Source organism: Crocodylus porosus, unplaced genomic scaffold (assembly GCF_001723895.1).
Source record: "Crocodylus porosus isolate Cpor-Errol unplaced genomic scaffold, CroPor_comp1, whole genome shotgun sequence".
Classification (NCBI taxonomy): domain Eukaryota; kingdom Metazoa; phylum Chordata; order Crocodylia; family Crocodylidae; genus Crocodylus; species Crocodylus porosus.
The window spans coordinates 2,456,379-2,474,565 of record NW_017728944.1 but is presented as its reverse complement, the minus strand read 5'-3'; the positions used below and the strand labels follow the sequence as shown (position 1 = coordinate 2,474,565).

At 57.5% G+C, this 18,187-nt stretch overlaps 1 long non-coding RNA gene across 1 annotated transcript in view; it reads left to right on the top strand.

The window, feature by feature from the left end:
• The first annotated feature begins 17,571 nt into the window (after positions 1-17,571).
• The window catches only part of LOC109320299, a 21,540-nt gene continuing 20,924 nt past the window's right edge, over positions 17,572-18,187 (top strand). Inside the window, exon 1 of the long non-coding RNA XR_002103772.1 lies at positions 17,572-17,790. This is a non-coding gene — a long non-coding RNA (uncharacterized LOC109320299). The remainder of the gene's footprint in view (positions 17,791-18,187) is intronic.

Genomic DNA, 18,187 nt, shown 5'->3' with positions numbered 1-18,187 from the left:
GAGGGCACCTGGAAGCCTGTACTCCTGAGATTTATCCCTGTCTCTGCTACTGGTTCTGTAAGATCTTGGGGGCAGGCTGTTGTCCTGGCTTCCCCCACTCTGTGAGGACCTAACATTGCTTCCATGACTCAAGGGCAGCAAGGAAGACCCAATTATAAGAGTCCCTGCAGAACTCAGTAACTGGGTGTCACACAGCCCCCCTGCTCACGTGGCACCTCTCAGCTCAGTCCCCGAGCTAGGACCAGTCTCCTTTCCAGCTGCACACTAGCCAACCGCTCTCTGCTCCAGGCCGGGTCTTTGCTGTGCTCCAGCCCCTATACACTTCCCAGTGTAAATACGGCAGGGGGCTGCAGCAAATGTTTGTTCCATATGGGAACGGCACACACGAACACTTCCAAGTATAGGCACTGGCAGAGAGCCAAGGACACACACAGGATCTGTGTCCTTCACAGGGCGAGAAGGGGGTAGATTCCAGCCGGCACATGGGGAGTCTCATGCGAGCTGCTTGCTTGAGGAGCCCAGGAACAGGGGACCCCCAGCTGTGTATGAACTGCCCCCCTGCAGCTGTGGAGCATGGCACAGCACACGCTGGCCACCAGGTTGGCAGGCTCAGGTTGGGAAGGTCCCCAATCACAGGTTCGGTGATAAGCAGGGGTCAGGACACAGACCCTCTCCCACACATGAACAGCAACAAAAGGAACCCAGGAGTCCTGGCTCCCAGGTCTGTGCTCAGATCACTGGGCTCTGGTGTGCTCCTCAGGGCTTTGGTTCCTCTGTCTTATGGGCTGGAGTGTGGAGGGAGGAAACACCCTTAGGCAGGACTCCTTGCCCCTTCACAGCATTCATCTTACACTGCAGGGAAACCGAGGCAGAAGCAGGTAGAGGCAGTGGAAAGCAGGGCTTGTTCTAACCCATTCTCTCCTGCAGGCCTCTGTGTCACCTATCCAAAAGGTTCTAGCCATGCTATGGACATGCACTCTCAGGATACAGCTGGGGCCTGTTCCACAGTTCAAAGCCAGATACAGCCCAGGCAGAGGGTTACAGTGAATGCCCATCTGGAGCTCCAGGGTAAGCATCAGCAGGGGCTGCCCAGAGCTGCCTGTACCAGCTCAGAGCCATGGGTGTCTCCAGCTGGACACCAAGGACTTGGGATTCCCAGGCCTGTGTGACATGAGCAAAGGTAGCTGGCAAGCCAGAGGGGCTGGCACGGATGGAGCCTGGGGAACCCCTGCTGTCTTCTGGCACTGTGGACAGCCCCAAAGAGGGCACAAACCCAGGCAGATGAGCTAAGGAAGGGAGATGAGAACCCCCAACTGCCTCTCCCAGCACCAACTCCCTGTTGAGCCTCATGCCCCACCTAGCCCCACCATCTCCTCCAGTGCCACTCTCCATGATACCCAGACCCCCCAGTGCCACCTACATGCTCCCATGCACAGAATCACCCAGCCCCCTGCCTAATCGTGTACCCCGAGTTGCCGGGGGAACCACGCATCCACTGCTGAAGCTGGCACCATGGAAACTACCCCACAGCTCTTTCCCCAATATGGGTTCAAAGCATAGATGTAACTCAAGGACACACAGAAAACTCTGCTCAGGCAGGCACTACTTCAAGCACCCCTGCGTCCTGGTTGGGGGCTGCCAGGCCCCCATTCTCCAGCAGAGCCATCACTTGCATGTCTGCTGTAGCAGGCCTGCTAGAGGCTAACAGGCAGGCAAGCTGATGCCTCCCACCACTGTTCCCTGGAGAACAAGCTGTCAGGCCAAGCCAGGCCGGGGAAACCCTGTGAGCTTGGGCACTGGGAAGAGAAGACCTGGGGTTGGTAGAGGAGATGTTTCACTTGTGTGTGAAGACAGTCGAGCTCAGGGCAGGGGCACCAGGTTTCAATTCCCAGCCCTAGGATGCAAGCAAGATAAGTGATTAGCATGAAGGAGCAGGAGGGGAATGTCAGAACTTCTGGGTTCCACTCCTAATTTGGTGTGACTTGCCCTTCTTACTCCATTAGCCCAATGCCAGCCTCCTCTGTGAAAAGTGCCCAGAGCGTACTAAAGCACAGTGCCAGCATGTGGGGGGGGGTGCCCCAGCAGAACCACAGCTCCATGGGACCAGTGCCTTGGCACCAGGTGGACTATGTGGCTGGTCCAGCCTTGGGAGCACTGAGATGGGTGCGAAGGGCCCTGCCAGGTTTCTGGAGCCACCCTGTCCATGAATCATCACAAATTAGGAGAGCTTAAGGGCTGAAGCCAGCCCTAAGCCCTGCTAAGATCCACGGCTAATTAACGGCCTATTAAACTCCCCTGGGATCTTGCTGCAATATTGATGATGGCAGAGTGTCCACAGGAGGGGACAGGGAGGTGCCATGTGCCAGGGAGGCTCAGCTCAGCTTGGGGTGACAGTGGTGGGGGAACCATGCTTGCACCAAGCCCTGGCCCTGTTATGCCAATCTGCACCAATGAGTAAATCTCCCTCCTTCCATCCAGGTCATTTGGCTGCCTGGGTTCATCTCCCACTGCAGCTGGCACCCTGCCCAGGCACAGCCCATCTCTCTTGCTGCCCCCCCAGACACACACACCAGCCCCCTCCCTGCCTCCCACCTGCCCGTTAGGCTTCTGAGAAGCTGCCCAAGCAGGAAAAACCAGCCCGGCGGCGGGTGGCGGCTCCAGCATCACAGTGGAGCTGAGATAAGGTCTGCAGGCTGCCTGGTGCAGGGAGGGGGAGTGCGCAGCCAGTGCATGCATGCACCAAGGGGCAATGCCTGTACCACAGCCCCACCATGACTATCTTAACCAGCAGCTGGTGCAACAGCCAGTGGCCTCCCATACACCCCCCTCTACCCCAGGTCCCTTATTTATCCCTGACCTTGTTCAAAGGGCCACCCCACCACACCAACCGTCTCTCCCTTGTTGGGCCTACATGCTCCCAGGCTTGGCAGTGCAGACACTACTTAGCCCATGCTGGCTGCACTGAGCAAAATGGCCAGTTAGGGCCCATGCAACACTGGGGACCCTCCCCCTGCCCTCCACCCAGCCCAGACAGACAGGGGCTCCCTGCTCCTTCCACAAGCTCAGACAGACTGACAGACAGGTGGGGGCTCCCCTGTCCCCACCAGCCCAGATGGACAGATGGGCCAGGGTTCCTTTCACCCCATCCAACCTACACGGATGGACGGTGAACCCCATTCGTCATCCAGTTCAGGCAGCCCTCAGAACATATACACCAGCTGACATGCAGGGACAGGGGCATGTAGACCCCACCCTCATCCCCAGCACCCTCCCCCCAGGGTGCCCACACTCACTCACACCATACCCCACCAGGACACGCGCACACTAACTCTGAGCCTCCTGGGGGGGCAACCCCCTCCCACTCCTCAGCACATACTCACAGGCAGCAGGAGAGGGGAGCTGGCCAGCAGCACACTGAGGCAAGAGCAGGGCCTGTCCTGGGTGCATGAATACACATGTGAGCATCTACACAAGTGGGCATCTGTATCCTCTCATCTGACCAGCACAGTGATGGCCAAGGAGCTGTGTGGGGAGGAGGCCCAGCAGGCTCAAGGGGCCAGGATCGGGGCCTCCAGGGCACTGGCTCAGTCATTCACGCACAGGCTCCAATACCAGCCAGGTTTGTCTGGTGCTGATGTGGCATCAGGGGCAATGGGTGACCACTGAGCCCTCCCAGCCTAGACAGATGGATGGACAGGGGTTTCCCACCGGCCCAGAAAGAGGGGCGGGGAGGGGTTCGCCTCTCCTTACTGGCCCAGACAGACAGATGGATGGGGGCTCCCCTCTCTACCCAGCCCAGACAGAAGGACAGGGACTGTTCTCTCTAGAAGCCCAGAATGAAGCCTGCAACTATTGCATTAAAATGCTGAAGACAGCCATGGGGAAGAGCAGGGAGCTTGGTCTGGGCAGGACTCAGCTTCACAGGGACATGGACCCAGCTTCAGGCCAGGGAGGGACCCAAGCTGATGGCAGCTCTGAGCCCAGGGGGGGAGTTTCTCAGTCTGGCACTCCAATCTGGATGCTGTACTTCAGGAAGGGGCCCAGGGCTGGGGCTGAGGGACAGCAGGAGCTCCATGTGCCTCAAGACCTGACCCAGAGGGACTCATACCAGGCTCCCCATGAAGTGGAGCCCACCCTGCTCCTATGAGGCAGTCCCTGCAGGTGACTAAAGGATGGCAAGCTACAGCAGCCCCTGTCCATGTCCCCTATGGCCCCATCAGGCTCCCTCTTCTCAGTGATTCAGACACCCCCTGTGGCCTGTGGGCTGGCACAGCAGTCCACAACTCCCACATGTGCTAAAGTGCGTGGGTCCAAGCCTGCAGAGCAGGGGAAACAAGGGTGCCATCCCAGCTTGTCCCCTGCAGAGGCCTGGATTCCAATCCTAAATTAGGCCACAAGTGAAATGAATTGGTTAAGTCTCAGATTAACAACCCCATGTATCTCCTCACCCTGGTAAAGCCAGGGCAGCATTGAGCAGGCAGGTCCATGGGAAAGGGAGGCTGTAGGACAGGCATAAGAAGCACCAGTCTAGATGGTGGGAGCCTAGGGTGGGGACAGCAGGGGGCTATGGGTCAGAAAGGAAGAGTAGTGGCAGGACTGGAGGATAAAGCAGCAGCATTTGTCCTGCCCCAGACTCTACCACCTCAGCTCTCAGGCATGTCTGCTACCCCCTGCCACTGGAGGTGCCCACAGGCACAGGCTGCGGATGGTCTGTGAAGCCAAGGTGATTCCCGAGGCAGGCAAGCAGGCAGGCAGTAAGGGAGCGGAGCTCTGCAAGCTGCCTACCTCCCAGGCCCAGGAAGAGAGTGGGTTCCAGCACATGCACTAATGCCAGTTGCTTGGGGAATGGAGCACCACTTCAGGCCTGGCCACCTTACAGCACCACAGGTCAGAGCCAGGGTCCATACACACATGCTGCCAGCAGCCAAGGGGGGAGTGGCTGCAACCTCCTCCTTGCTGCATTTCCCCACTTGGGGCTAAGTCCTCTTGGGAGCCACATTTTCCTGGCAGCTGCCTGCACATAGGCTGAGGCACAGCTGCATGTGCCCAATGCCCCCCACCTCAAATACATATGCCGATTCCCACTGACAGCTCACTTGGCTTGCACCTGCTGGCACTCCAGAGGGGCTCTGAGGTGAGCAACAGCTGGTTTCCATGATCAGGGGCAGCATGGACAGAGCAAGGCTGCCACCCCCCTCGCACTGTCTCTGTGCCCCAGTCGCACTCTGTGGCCCGACTCAATGCCTGGCTGCTCTGCCAGTGGGAATGGGGGGGGAGGTTGGTGCTCATTATGGGGGCATTTTTGTGCTGTCCACCCTGTCTGCAGCTAGGTGCTGAGATCTGATGAACTTGTTTCTTTGCATAAGCCCAACAAGGATAAGATCGGGCTTGAACTCACAGTAGCCCCAGCAGAAGGGAAATGCTAAACCTTTTTTCATCTCTCTCTGCCAGCCAGTCCCTTCAGCCCCTCCTCCAGCTGCCTTCCTCTCACTGCCCCATCCCTGAAGGCAGGTGAGGGTTTACTGCTGAGTTGGGCAGAACAAGATGGGATTTGCAAAACAACCTGTGAGCAAAGTCCAGGGCCAGGCAGGAGCCCATTGGGGCATGTGCTAGAGTGGGGTCACCCTTGGGGATGTCACGTGGGGCACAGAGCACTCCTGGACTCACCATCAGGGCAGGAGACTGTGCTGGAGACAGAAGCTAAAGAGCAGCCACTGGAGGGGGGCGTGTAGTGAATTTAGGGGGATAGGAGAGCATCACCCCAGCAGCCCTGGGTTCACAGAGCCCCAGAGTGCTGCAATAGCACAGCCATGGTATTCAGCAAGCAGCCAGCACAGGGCTGGGGCTGTCCAGACACACAGCACCTACTGGGATCCGCCTTGTTACCCCATCAGTGGAGGGGAAGCTGGCAGTGCCACCCTACATGGAAACTGCATCTTCTTCAGCCTCATTCTGCTGGCCTAGCATCAGCTACACACCATGCACATACAGAGGCGGGCAATCATGTCCTGCCTACCCAGAGGCCACACCCACCTGCAAGGAATGGGCACCCTTCCCAGCCTGGCACTGGAGCTGTCTCCAAAGCCAAGGGCACAGGCCCCAGACTCTGAGCCTAGCAGGGTCAGGACATCTGCCTTGTGACCACCCCCTTCCCCCACCTGCAGCTCTCCTGGCTTCTCTGCAGCCAGCTACAAGCAGGAAGCCCCCTGGGCGCTGAGCTGCAGGGCCCGGGCTCCGGCTGGCGCTGTGTCAGCACAGGAGCCCGCCCGGTGCAGTTAACAGGCTGGAAAATGAGCTCTCCTGATGCAGAGGCTACAAGGTGCCAAGGGTACATACAGCTCTCAGGCCAGGCTAAACAGTGGGTCCCCCACTGTCTGCTTCACGGCAGGCTCCCTGGGAGATTTGGGCAGGGCACTGGGGCCAGGCAGGACATAGGAGGGCCAGAAGGGAACCAATCCATAGTCCCTCTGTGCTAAGCACTCTGCAGTTCCAGCTCACCCCTCTCAGCAGTTCTGAGACCCAGCTGTGCAGTGTTCAGACCCTGAAACCTTTGGGGAAGGGAGTCACTGTACCATATGGACCCCCATCCTGCTGGAGGGAAGAGACTGCCCCCTACTAGGCTGCCAGTGGGTTGGGAACCCCTTACCCCATGGATGCGCAATCACCAGCACCAGGGCCAGATCCAGACCACAGACCCATGTCATCCAGCTGGCATGATTCCCCAAAGGGTCTGAAAATTTGGTGGTGGGGAAGCGGGGACAGCATTAATTACCACTCCTCTGCTGCCATACTTCTGGACCTGTGGGGAGATCAGCAAGCCAGATAAAGTGGTCCTGAGTGCTAGATCACACTGGCATGTGGGGCCTGTCTAGCACGTGCAAAGGGCCAGATCTAGGCACATGAGGCCAGCCAGTGCATGGCCACATCCCACCATGCAGACACCAACCCTACCTATACACAGATCTCACATGGGATCCAGTCTGCACACTAGCCCTGTGCTATTCATCCAGCCTGCAGGGCCAAAAGGCTGGACAGCACTGCCTTTGCCAGCTCCTCAGAGGCTCCCAGCTGAGAGGCAGTAACTGGGTCAAACAGGGCAGCTGAGCCCAGGTGCGGCCATAAGGTGCTTCAGTGCAGGTGAACAATTGGGGTGATTACAAGAGGCAAACTGGCTGCACCAGGGGCAGCTCAGACCTGCTTCTGCCAACTCCCATACTGTATTTGGCAATGGGTACCCAGAGGCATGGACAGGAAAACGCACACATCCTGCAAGGTGGAAGGCTGGGGGTGGTGGTGGTGGTGGTGAAGCCATGGTACCATCCCTCAGGCACAGCTAATCTCAGAGAGGCATCCTGACAGGTAATGATGCCAAAGCACCAGAAACTTCCCTCCCCACAGCAGGGATTTGTATCATCCACAGGAGAGGATAGTGCTGCCACAGATGGCACAGATTGGCCACACCATGACTCCAAGGTCCAGCACAGAGCCACCAGAGGGAGGTGGGTGGGGAGCAGTGCCAGCAGGCTGCCTGGGAACTCATTCCTGCTTAGGGATGATTTAATCAGCAGAGGCGGGAGCCACAGCCTGGAGGATGCTTGCAGCTGGCAGAGACCTTGCAAGCTGATTAAGCAACAATGTCAACATCTGGCAAGGAGGGGCAGGGCAGAGGGGAGCAGAATACGGGACTGGGGATGGGCACCTTGTGGGAGCCTGGGTAGATGTGTGACCTGTGGGTGGCAGATGCATTCACCAGTGCATCTTGTGGACAGGCCTGCAAATATGTAGCCATGTGCGTGTTCATGGACCTGCACACGTGCCTGAGGCTAGTTGCGCCTGGGCGGCCAGCAACAGCATGAGTGGGCGTGGCTCTGAGCAAGCCTATAAGGAAAAGCTATCCATCCCTTTGGGTGGGCATGACCCAAGCTGCAGGCACACATACACACGCATGTGCACCATCTGGACATGCATCCGTGGCCCCTTAGGTGTGCACGAGTGTGTGGCCCTGCAAAGCCAACATTACTGAATGCAGCTGGAATCCTAAGCATTTGAGGACAGCAGCTGTGCTGCCTGTGAGCTGCTCTGGTTTGGAAAGAGGATGCCATGTGTATGACATAATAGAGACCAGGGAACCAGCCTGGCCCAATGGCATGGAAAACACACCAGGTCACGGAAACGTTCACCCCACCCTGCTGCAGCCTGTGTGAACTTGGGCTGGGGTTGCATGCCAGCAGCTCCCCCTGCCATAGTGGGTAAAGAGCTGCAGGCCACCATTCCTCAGGAGGCCATGGGATCCATGCACAACATCAGGGCTGGATTCACATGGCAACAGGACAAACAATTGTGCAATCAACTCAACATGCTGGGAACACATCCCACAGCAAGACAGACCAGCCTGCCAGGCCAAGCGGGGGGCTTCCCTTGTGGGGTCTGACACTCAAGGGCTGTGCTGGGGGTTTTCCTCTTGTTCCAAGGATCTCATGGTACAAGCAAGGCCAGCTGCAGACTTAGCTGGTGGGCCGCTGGGTCAACAGAATGGCTGACTTACATGGGGGCGGGGGCTGGGTTAGGATGGGCTGCCAGGCTCCTTTCAGTTTGGGTAGCAAACCCCTCAGCTTGAGCACCTGCTTTCAAACCCTGCACCTCAGTGCAGAGTTTCAACAAGCAAATAGGGAAGTAAAATCCACCAGGAGGATCGCGCCCCCAACCAGCAATCATGGCATCAAATGCAACATGAAAACAGGTGATGGGGATAGAATAGGCAACATGAATACCATCAGACATACACCCCCCCCCTTCACCAACACACTCCAGCTGCACAGGTCTCCTGCTTCCTTGTAGCTGGTGAGATTCAGCTTTGGACATGAACCTCCTTCCCACGCCCAGAAAAACAGGAAAAATAACTTTTCTACAAACCCTTTTTTTTCCTGCCCTGGGACTTTGATTTTGAGACAGTTATAAACAGCTCATTGTTGGACGTGTGGAGTCAAAGGGAACTCTGCTAATCAGCCGGGAGCCGGCTGGTTCGGGAAGCCCCAGGAGGACAGCTGGAAAAGCGTGCATGGGGAGTGATTTTTTAATTTCAATCTATAATGATTATTAAGATCTTAATATTTCATGTACCATAAACCAAGCCTCATGCACAGGCATCTCTCACTGTGCTAAACATGCAGAGTGCTGCTGTGATGCAGCCATTTCCAGGGTGAGGAATGGCAGCCACACGCAACGTGCTGTGTTGCATCCAGTGACCACGAACCACAGAGGCGAACCTGGGGAAGGGCAATGTGATCTGGTGGTTGTTGGGGGGTGCTGAGTTCCTGGCTTCTATTCCCAACTCTGAGAGTGGTTTGCTTTACTGCCTGGAGGCCCTTTCCTGTCTCATTGCCTCAGTTTCCCCATCTCACCGGAGAGTTGCAAAACATGGCCAAGCTCAGACAGGAAGCACCAAGTGCTGTTGCCAGTGAGAGGGGAAGCTCTGACTGGGAGCAAACCCCAGCTTTACGAAAACATGCTACAGGGAGTTTTAACATTCATGTGGATGGCGACAGGCTGCCACAGTTTGATCTGGGGTGTGCGGGGGAGAACAGTCACGTGAACTCCCCCACCTTGAATTTCACAACAATGACAGATGAGCCGCAAGCCCCCCTGCCTTGCACCACTTGTGAAATGCACCTTCCCCTAGTGCCATGTCTAACCCTCATGCACGCAGATGGGGGCAGACTTTGGGCTCAGCACCCAAGGTGTTTCTAAGAACAGCCTGCCTAATGTGGCATGCCCCACTTCTATATATGCTGAAGGAACAAAGAATTGGACTTAAGTGCATCACTGGGTGCTACCCAACCCAGCTGGGCACCTCTCACCTGTCACAAAGCCCGGTCACCTGCCTATCAGGTGGTCAACTGCTTTAGCTCAGTGTCAATTGCTGCCCACTCTGTGACTTAACTGTGCTCCCTTGAACTGCCCCAGAAATGGCAGAGGGCCAGCAGCTGTCAAAGGACTGCTATTAGAAGCCTTGAAAGTGACAGCCAGTCAGTGCTGCAGCTGCCACATGCCCTTACTTCCAAGGCTGCTAATAGCAGGCCCCAAAACTGACCACTGCAAGCCTTGAGCTATGAGGAGCTAGTCAAGTGTCAGGGCCACCAAACACACAACATTAAGCAATACTCTAAGGCAGGGCAGTCCAACTTTGGTGTGGCTGGGGGCTGCAGGTGGCATTGGCATGTGGTCCTCAAGCTCTGCATTGCACAGGCCGTACACTGTGGGTGTAGACCCCCATGACCTCTCCCCTTCCCAACTACTGGGCTGCACTTGCAGCACATGGACCTCTGGGTCTGTCCCCCCCTCTGTCACCAAACAGCAGGAGACATCAACACTGGGGCCCATGGGTTGTGTTTGGCCTGCAGGCCACAAACTGGGTCCTGGCAAGCCCTCAGCTGGACAGCCCTGCTCTAAGTACACAGTGCAGCTATTAACAGCCCTGAAAATGACCAGCACAGGCTATTTTCTAGGTTTCTGATAGCTTCTGGGCTGCTCTTGTAAGCTTTGGAAGCGAGGGAGCTTGGGCAGTCTCCATGCAGCACCTGAGGAGCATGGTGTGCATTAAAGCCAGGCAAGGGCAGGGACATTTACCCATCTGTGTAAAGAAAAGGAAACCTGCATCTCAGGCTGCCATGGCCTGGAGGTTAAAAGCAGCCAGGACCTCTGCTCCATCACTCAGTGTGCAAGGTAAGGAGCGGAGAAAAAAAATGTACTTCAGGGAAGGCAGCTCCCAGTGCCAGCTTGTGTTTTCTATTCGACAGAGAGATGGCAGCAGGAGAAGCAGAGCTGATCGCTACCATTTCCCAATAACTGGCCAGATGGGCAGGCAAGAGATCTACAGAGGCTGGGGGTGTAATTGTAGGGGAGGGGAAATGGCTTTAATACCAAAACTATGCAAGACTTTTGAGGAAGCTCAGGGGTGCTTACAAGGGTGCCATGCCAGCAGGGAGATGGGGGCAGCAGGGCCTCTAGATACGATGCAGGGCAACCAAAGCAAAACCCAGAGCTCAGCACCAGCCCTGGGAACATTCCCATTCAAGTCTGAACTCGGCTGCCTGGACTCATCCCAGCTGCAGGGGCTCCCAGTGCCTGGTTCATGGAGGCTGGGATCCTGCCATGGTTCTCAGATGCCTCCCTGACTAATTGGCTGAGAAGGCATCTAACCAACTGGCATCTAGGATTCCCACCTCAAGTGGCTTTCAGATCCTGCCAGAATCCTTATTGCCTGGGATGAGGCCCCCTCTCCTCAGCCCCCATGCTAAGCAACTCTGCCCAAAGCAGCCCCAACTAGCAGGGACTCAATAGCTGCCATCACACTGGGCCTTGGCCCAAACTCCCCCCACAACTTCGGGAACCAGGAGATGCCCAGAGCACCCCCAACTTAGTAGAGCAGGCACCAGCTCTGAAAGAATGAAGCCAATGCAGACCTTTATGCCAGCCTGGCTGCTGTGTAAAAGGGGGCGGATGGGGCCCCTCTCACCTCTTGCCTCATCTGGGGACAATAGTTCTCTGCCTCCCTGTGGCAGAGTACGAGAAGGGGAATCCCAGAGTTGCAGCGAGGGTGGGTGGATGGGGAGCAACGTGTGGGCACCGTGCCCAGGGGAGCGTGGGCAGCGCATCCCCCAAGGGCTGACAGGAAGGTGGCCTCCCAATTTGGGGCTGCAACACAGCAGGTGCTTCCAATTGAGGCTCTCCCGGGGAATCCCTCAGGATCCCTGGCCTGCTGCCAGGCTGGTGCAGCAACTGCCTGCCCAAGCAGCCCTATGGCCTCTGTCCTCTGCCTAGCCAAGGCAGGGGGTCCCAAAGCCCCAGCATGCCGCAGCCCAACACTCAGGCTTGGGCCTGGAGCAGTTTAAGGCCTAACAGCAGGGGCTCCAGAGCTGCTGTGCCCCCTACTCTGCTGTGACAATGTCTCATTCCCCTCACATTAACATCTGTTGTACTGGCTGCCAGCCTGCCCCACTCAGCTTTGATAGGGTAAGGTATACTGAGGCACCTGAGGCTGTCTTGCTGGTACCCCCTTGCCCCAGCTGGGAATGCCAAGTGTTGAGTGAGCCACGGAGCCCAAATAAACTTGCTAAACCTCCTCAGGAAGTGTGTGTATATGCGTGTGTGGATGCACATGTGTGCACACGTGTGTGCAGGAGCCTTACCCAGACACTGCCCCAAGGAGCTTGGTGGGGCAGGGCGGGGCGGGGCAGACGCACCAGCCTTCCTCTCCTGACAGCTGAGCTGGGGCCTGCTTCCAATTCACACTCAAAATACTTCATGAAATATTTTCACCTGTGCCAACTGTGATTCTGAAGGGGACTTTTTTTTCTCCCCAGCTGTGGAAAGGTACGGGGCAGAAAAATGCCACCTCACACCAAAATGCCAGCATTTGCTCTGTCCCTAACACCCTAACAGTCTCCAAAAGGACTGCAGTCACCCACTAGGCTAGAGGGGTCATGTGTATGTAGGCGGATGCCTGGGTTCTGGTCTCACTCTGGTTTGGGTGGGGGTGTGTCTGTTTCTGACTTTGCCCCCAGCTTGCTGGGCAAACCACCAAGGCACTAGCTTTGGCTTTCCAATTGTGCCTGCCACCATGCATGTCAAATGCAGCCAAGACCCCTGCACTCCCAGGCAGCCAGAGGTTACGGGAAGAGGGGCAGCTGTCTGTGGAGCAAGCCTGGAGGGTCACCATCAGGGCACTGCATTAATCCTTCCCCACAACTTTCCCTGGAGAGTATGTTCCTGTACCCCTCTGAAGGAGCACCTGGCTTGGGCTGGCTCCCTGAGGATGCCGTATAGGTCCTGCCCTAGCGGCAGGAGGCAGTTCCTCTAAATTCAAACTGCAGGGAGCTGGGAGCCTTACCTCTTGCTCCCACCTGAATCAAGCCTTTATGCCCTGGCCAGCCAGCCGAGCTCCCCATGTGCGCTTCAGCTGAAGTCTCCTCAAGAGCTCATGCATGGGCTGGGGCCTTCCCCCCCACTTCTGCTCCCTCCAGGATCAGCTCAGAGAATGAGGTTTGGGGGGAAAGGCTGGCACGAGCCTGCCTGTGAATGTCATTCAGCTCCTTCAGCTCAGCCAGCATGAACTCTGCCCCACTTCTCCTTGCTTCCTTGGGACCCTCTGCTGCTGATTCGGGAAGGGGGCAAGGGTCAGGCTGCCCTGGCTAGAGGCAGGGAGCACACCCAGATACACGCACGCAGCTGGCGGCAGGGCCCTGGCAGGAAGTTGCAAGACGCAGGAGAAGCGAGGAGCATGGGGTGTTCTGCATACGTGCCGGCTGCACACTGCATACTGCACCGGAGCGCTGCAAAGGAGGGGGGGCTGCGGGGAGGCAGGACATCTGATTCAACAGGTTCCCAGCCCTGTTCCTCCCTGGAACTGCCTTGGTCACAATAAGGCTCTGCCCTTAGCCAGCACCTTCCTTCCAGAGCAACACGCGCTCGACAAACAGCTGCTCAGCAGCCTGCCAATGTCATGCCCATTATGGGGCTGGGAAGGGACTTGGCCAGCAGGGCTGGGAAGTGAACCCAAGTCTCTCAGCTCCCAGCTGCCTGCCGGACTAGGAAACACTCCTTGGAACCTAGGAGTCCAGGCTCAGCCCTGTGCCCGAACCACAACCTTCCCCAGAGCCAGACAGAGAAAACCCAGGCATCCGGGCTCCGCCTCCCCTGCTCTAGCCATTAGCCAATGCTCCCCTCCTACCTACATCCTGCTGCTCCACAGCAACATGCGGAAGCTTGGCCCGGACAACATTCAAAAGGCTCTGGAGGGATCCCAGCTCAGGGTCCTTCACGGTGGGAGTGGAGTGGGGCAGTGCAGAGCCATGCTGCTCCTGCTTTCCTTGCAGGGGCCTGAGCTCTGGCTCCTAGACTCTCCTTGCAGCTAATGCAAAGCAAACCCAGACTCCAGGAAAGGGCATGGTGGGGTGTGTGTGTGGGGGAGTATTTCTCCAGTACTATGAGGGGGGTGTCTTTAGAATATTTGCATGCTAAGGCTCCACCCCCCAGCTGCTGAGAGCCTCAGGCTCGCATGGGTTTTTCAAGCCAAACTCTTCCCAAGAGGGTGGCGACCCACATTCAAGCAGCTCCTACCAGTTTCTGGCAGCAAGCGCCCAACCCAGGTGGAGGGGCCCAGCCTGCTCATCACATGCATATGCAAGGTGTAGGGGAGGGAGGCTAGGAACTGGGGCACCCCTGGCCCTTGGCTTTGGGGCCCACCCAGCCCTCCTGCTCTTACACGTCTGCCTAAATGTGATCCTTCCTCTGGAGCTCCCCCCACCTCCACACAAAGGTGTCGGAGGGCGGTGCCAGCCCAGGATGGGTGCTTCTGCTGCCTGTGTGCCCTCAGGGGGCCCCCTGCTCTGCAGCTCCACGTATGGGGCTGAGACGATTATCCTGTGTAAAGGTCACACACTGCTGCACAGAGGGTGGGGGAGAGGGGGGGGGGGAAGTCAAGCTGTGGAACTGAGCTTGCAACTCTGCTCCTGCCTGACTCGGCGGCTTTTTGCTGTGTGCTCCGCTGCAGCTCGCCATGTTTGTGGGTGCATGCACAGACAGCTGTCTGGGGCACTGGGTGCGTGTGCTGGAAGGACACTGAGTGTGTGGGTGCATGTCTGGGAACATACACGTTGTACACCTGCACCTGTGCACAGAGGGGCACAGTCTCTCCTGTGCACAAGTGTGGGGGCATGAATGCAGGGGGCAGGAGTCGCTGGCTACATGGGAAGGGGTATGGTTTGCACGGATTGGGCACATGCAGCCACATGCCATCCATTTGTTGAGGGCAGGGACTTTTGCCAAGGGGAAAAAAAATAAGCCATTAAGCCAGCTGCCGGCTCCTAATGAGCTCCCCACCCTGCATGGACCCCCGGGCAGAGGAGAAATATTGAAAATCCAAGGAACCGCTCCCCAGCTCCTCCAAACTGGTTCAACCAGGGCCTGGCGCAGGGGCATGTCTGTGCTCCGCTTCCCAGAAGGGAAGGAAGCAAAATCCCAGCAGCTCCCCTGGCCCGGTGCTGCCCCCACCCCATGATGCAATGTGACAGAACAGGGAGGCCACCGATCTCCTCCCCCTACACCTCCCTAAGGCACTCAGGCAGGGGATACCACCCTCTCTTCTCCCAGCTGGCCTCAGGGAAGCATGATAGGGAAAGCCCATTTCCCATTGCCTGCCTCAGGCCTATACAAGGGCGTAAGGCAGGGGAGGAGCTGTGGAGTGCCCTAGAGAGGGCAACTTCTGGTGTGGGCACAGCCCAAGGTCATAGCGGGTGGGTCAGAAAAGTCAATGCAACTGTCCCACCACACTGCTCTGCGCCCCATGGCCCAGAACTGCCATGTGGGGCTCTGCTTGCACACCTGCAGCGCTCAGTGTCATATGGGGGGGCCTGGCAACAACAGCACCCAAGGGCCAGCAACGCTGCTGCCAGGGGCACCCCAGGCAGTTCAAACTGTGCTACTGCATGGGGCCATCACCATGAGTGCTTGCTGCATGGTGACTCTGTTTCAGTCTGGGTATCTAAGAAAACCTCTGCACAGGATCCCTCAAAAAACACTTTCTGGGACATGCAGGGGGTACACGTGTCCACAAGCACTGACAGGCGTGCAGGTGCTCTTGCGTATGCCTGTTGCAGGCAGGCAGGATGCAAACACCAATGTGCACTTAGAAATCCCAACTCACGCACACTGCTTATGCTTAGGCTTCACACATGAGGGGAGCTTTCAACATGGGCCCTCAAGCCAGGCCAGGGGCCATCCAGCTGTACCACAAGAGGCCCCATCTGAACAGCAGCTGTCAGTCCTGATGCAAGGGGCTGGAGGCTGAGTCCTGGCAGGGCCTTTCATGAGCTTTAAGTACCAGAGCTGTGATATGCACAGCCTCCCCTCCCCCTACCCCACCCAACAGAGCCCAGGGTTAACGGAGCCCTGCCACATTGTGGCTAACTCCTGGGGCTGGGACCCAGGAGATCTGAATTCAACCCCCAGCATTGCCACAAATGCCTTGCCTGACCTTGAGCGAGTCACTTCATCTGCACGCCACTGCCTTCCCACCTCTGAAACAGGCCTGTTGACTCCATCTAGATGCAATGCAACCTCTCTGAGGCAGGTGCTGTCAGGGTCCATGCAACACCCAGCACGACAGGACACTTATGTCTTGCTATAAACAAGCAGCGCTCCTTTAGCATGGCCTCCTCCCAGCAACAGAACACAGCAGAAACACGCCCCCTGCCAAGTCCCCCCCCCATGGCGGGAGGCAGCCTCAGCCAGACGGGAAAGCTGGCTCCGTTTCGGAAATAGATCAGCTCTAACGTGACCATTAATTTTGTATGCGGTGATGGGAAAGCCGAGAAACCCGTGGTGGGGGACACAGGCCACAGAGCAGAGAGCTCACAGAACGGCCCATGGAGTGACAGACACAAACTGCTGTCCTGGTGACCCTAGCAGCCAGTGCTCTGACCCTGCCCCAGGCCACATGCAAGGCTGATTCTCCCTAGCTACATACCTGTCCTTACCTCACCCATGCACCCTGCTACAAGTCCCCTCCACCCACCAGGCACTCAGATGCCCTGAGAAAGCTGCCAGAGAGCCTGGAGTTGCCCAGTCAGAAGGTGGCAGTACCACACCCCACTGCTTGCACTGAACCACATGGGGACGATTTGCAAGCTGGAGGGACAGTGCAAGGTCAGAGGTCACCCCCCCACCTTCCACAAACACTGGCAACAACAAAACCTCCCTGCACAGGAATGACATGCATTCCCGCTGCTGTCTGCCAAGTGTGCAGAGAGGGGTGGGGACAGGCTGAGTGCGTAGCTCTGGCCCCAGCACATCCCACCCACCCGTCCCCAGAATCCCCCCTACCAAGGCTAACACATCCAGGATGCACACAGGACAACCACAGCCGCAGCGGAATGTCAGTCCAACGTGGCCTGGAGTTTTGAGCGAGTGACATTTCACAAGGCCAGGCTGGGGGGACGTGACAGATGCAAAAGCCTGACTTTCTACCTGGCCCTTAGCATTCAGGCCCCCCAGCACAATCCTGCTCCCTCCCTGCCCCCTTTGCCTTTGGAGGGGGCTGCCCGTGGCTGTCACTCCTGTCACTCTCATTCACGCAACCTCAGCCACGGACACCATGGCAGTCGCTGCTGCGCCCACGCCGCCCGTCTGGAGCCTCCCTCTCTTGGGGAGGGGAACCCCATTGCAAGGGGTCCTTCCAACCCAGCCTACTCCCTGCTCCCCTTCCTCCCACATCAGAGTCCGTGCCCTACCATGCCAGGAGGGGACGGAGTAGGGATGGACAGGAGGAAGGATAAAGAGCTCTGCAAGCCCCCACCCCTTTCTGCCACCAGAGAAGCATGCTGGAAGTTAAAGCCGTCCGGCCCAACCGGAAAAGGGCTGTGCCAACACAGCTAAGCGTCGCGCGGCACCCCCTAGAGCCCCCCTGACTTGTGATCAGCCAGCCACATGCCAAATGTCCCTATTTTTTAAGAAAATATTTACCCATATTTCCCCCTCCTCCCCACTCCACTAACCCTTCCCACCCCACTTTCGAGACCATCCCCCTGCCCCCGGAGCAGCGCCCCACAGACTCCCAGTGCCTTGTCGCCCGTCTCCAAAAGAACCCCAAACCCCAGCCCCCTGCCCAGGATTACACTGACAGGAGGGATTGCAAGGAAGAATCTCAAGGGCTGGCAGGCCCCAGACCCCCCAATCTGCCAAGCAGAGCCACCGCGGCGCTACACACAGCTCCTTTCCCAGCTTGCAATTAGAGTAAGTGTTGCCATAATTCCAGCGCAGATTAAAGGAGATTTGCTCTGCGTGTGTGTGTTGGGGGGGGTGTGGGGGGAAACAATCTGAAATAGCCCAGGAGCACTGCTCCGATCCCCCTTGGCGGTGGTGGCCCAGGCCAAGGTTGGCACTTTGGCCAGGCAAGCTGGAAGCACAGTAAACAAACTGAGGTTTTAAAGGGAGCAGGCTGTCTGGCTGGGGAGGGAGGGGGAACGGGGGTGTGTGTCTGTCTGCGCCTTGCCTGCAGGCCAGCTCGCCTTCGCGCTCTCACTCGCTCTCTCTCTCCATTTGCTGGAGAGGGGGAAAAAAATATAGGTTAATGCCAGTGTAAGGAGGGGGGTTGGGATGGGAAAATGCCTGGAGCTGGAGAAATCAGGGG